General features: G+C 46.1%; 1 non-coding gene and 1 pseudogene across 1 annotated transcript; one reads left to right on the top strand and one right to left on the bottom strand.

The window, feature by feature from the left end:
• The first annotated feature begins 514 nt into the window (after nucleotides 1-514).
• Nucleotides 515-674, top strand: LOC138017941 (U1 spliceosomal RNA). The gene has a single exon (XR_011125974.1). It is a non-coding gene; the product is annotated as a U1 spliceosomal RNA (small nuclear RNA).
• A 987-nt stretch (nucleotides 675-1,661) lies between these two features.
• Nucleotides 1,662-1,780, bottom strand: LOC138017925 (5S ribosomal RNA; annotated as a pseudogene).
• Nucleotides 1,781-2,589: the final 809 nt, after the last annotated feature.

Below are 2,589 nucleotides of genomic sequence, written 5' to 3'. Positions count from 1 at the left end.
CAAGAGGAGCAAGCTGGGGTTCCGGCCTCAAATGCTAGTCCCCCTGGCAGCGGGGCCGTGGAGGATCCAGTCCAAAGTCTGGATGCTGTAGTCAACGACGCAATGGAGGAGGTCTGTCCTTCCCTTCACAGGAGCCAGGAGAAGCCGGGTATGAATGAGGTGGCTTCTGACGATGATGCTGTGGAGGAGGACTGCCCTTCTTTTGCAGAGAGCGAGGACTTTAAAGTCATCACTGTCCCCGTGGAGTCTGACTCCAGTCCTGGGGATAAGCCTTCTGACTTCCCCTGGCGGCGTAAGCCTAAGCGGAAGCTTGCCTTACGCCGTTTCTCTTCGGAGAGTGCACTTTCTACTCCGCATGTCTTGCTGTTCTCCCTATGGACCTTGACCAGTGCGAGCACACTACAGCGATTTTGGCGTGATGGTTGCACCCTCCTTTTGGGCATACCCACACCCTCATACAGTGTGGGATTTGATGTTATGTCCACGAGCCACTGCACTTAACCTACTGGGGGGCAGCCTGTTCACGGGAGGCACTGAGATCAGGGAGGCAGTCCTCTCAAGGTAAGGCTCTTTCATTGCACTTCGATTGGGTTGACCCTTGTGATTACCCCAAATGTGGGTAAGTTAAGCCTATAATTTCTGGTAGTGGGGACCTGCATTTGCGCTAGCCCCTGCTCCCCCTTCAGGAAAGGAATGGCATGTTGGTGTGATTTCAGTCAGTCAGGCAAGCATGGAGGATGCAGTGCTGCCGTTTACTGACGGGACAGGACGGATTAACCAAGGCCAAGGTGAGTTTGCCGTAAATTGAAATCTTGCGGAATGTTTGAGTTATTTGGTGGGTGCAGTGCATAGCGGAACCTCACTTTATTTCTTGCATTCTTCGTTGCTGCAGAGAATCGTTGATCGATCAACGAGTGGAACAAGAAAGTAGTGGCGGGCGGATTGAGCTCTTATCGTCTTGCATCCTTTGCAATACGTAAGTAGAGGTATGCTTGCACTGTTTGATTGCCTATCTGCAAGCGTGATAGATTTCTTGTGCCTTCCTTGTACTATGTTGCCTTCTGGCAATCCTGTTTTGCATTGAGTAACACGAGAACCCGCCAGGGCAGTTGGCGTACATTTCTGTGGCCAACACGCGTGTTGTTGTTTCTCTGTGTTATGAATTCATTGAATTGTTATCCTGAAAGTAAATTTTATACTCAGGAAGGATAGAGACTTATCCACTGAATAATGTTGTTCACCCTTTGAACAACTGGGGCCTGAATACTGTTCATGTTGAGCAGAGAACAGTGAAAATGTCAACTCCACTAAATCAATTTTACAATTTTGAAGCCGTTGTTGTATACATGTGTTCCCCACTAGTTTCTCTTTCAACCAATGCATAACAGTGCATCCATTTCTCACTTGTTGTGTCCTGTTCTTTGCTCAGATGAAAAGATAGCTTTGATGTCATAAACATTGGTTTGATAAGATCTCGTGCACACATGCTCCCTTGGGAATACAAGTCCCACTTTCCCGTGTAAACAATTTTGTTTTTGCTGCATTTTTCATTTTTGACATTCGCTTGACATGTTGTATTTAAAAAAACCTAAATTGGAATTTTCTTTGGTGGGGTAACTGAGATTCTTTGAGATGATCAAGTGGATCCAACGAAAAAGGAAAGCCTACGACACGGGGTATTCCCAGGCGGTCTTCCATTCAAGTATTAACCCCAGCCGACAGGGCTTAACTTTGGTGATGGAACGAGAACCAGTGTTTTCCCTGTGGTATGGTCGTAGACAAGTAATTTGCCGTGAAAATTTACTCTTTTATAAGGGGAAAGTCAAAAAGAGGTCGGAGCAACCGAGATAGACTATTGATGGAGTTACGAGTTGAGTTGAGTTGAGTTTGAGTTGAGTTTGAGTTAAGATTGAGTTAAAATTGAGTTAATATTGAGTTACGGTAGTATTCTTGTTTACCAGTTTACCAGTTTTTGCACTTGGACTCCTTCGATTTGACTACGGCCTCTTTTGCTGTTATGTGGCGTCATCGATCAGTAATCCCTTCAGAAGATTACGCCAAACCGACTACAAGGCTGATGAAAAGACCAGACCACAACACCGTACTCTTTTCGACTAGTGTGTGCGATCTTTAATATCCCACAGAGTTATGAACATTGAAGGTTGTGAGACGGGACCTGCGATTTATAGTCCTTATTCGCGAAGACTTGAAAGTCTAACCATTTGCGGATGTTATTACAAAGGCAGCACTTTCTCTTCAATTATTTTAAGACCATGAGTGTTGCGGGTCTGGCCGGAGTTGAACTCACGATCTCCTGCATAACAAACTGAGCCACGGGCGCGCGGTTGTTCCTTCTAGCAATCAAGTCTATCGATGCAGAAAAGATGTCTTCTTGTAAGGCTAAGGATGGGATTTACTGTTAAGCCAGCTTATAGCCCCCGCGGCTAAACGATAAAACGTACCGTTTGTCGTCCAGCAGCGTCGGTTTTAATGATCAGTGATCCGCATGAGGGTTTATGTAAAACCAGTACTCCGGCACCTGGAACCTGTCTTTCCCCTTACTGACCCTTTGTCAGTTCTCCCTTATGT

The sequence above is a fragment of the Montipora capricornis genome, chromosome 9, assembly GCF_036669925.1.
Source record: "Montipora capricornis isolate CH-2021 chromosome 9, ASM3666992v2, whole genome shotgun sequence".
Taxonomy (NCBI): Eukaryota; Metazoa; Cnidaria; class Anthozoa; order Scleractinia; family Acroporidae; genus Montipora; species Montipora capricornis.
The sequence above is the reverse complement of the archived record's forward strand: the minus strand, read 5'-3'. Positions and strand labels throughout refer to the sequence as shown.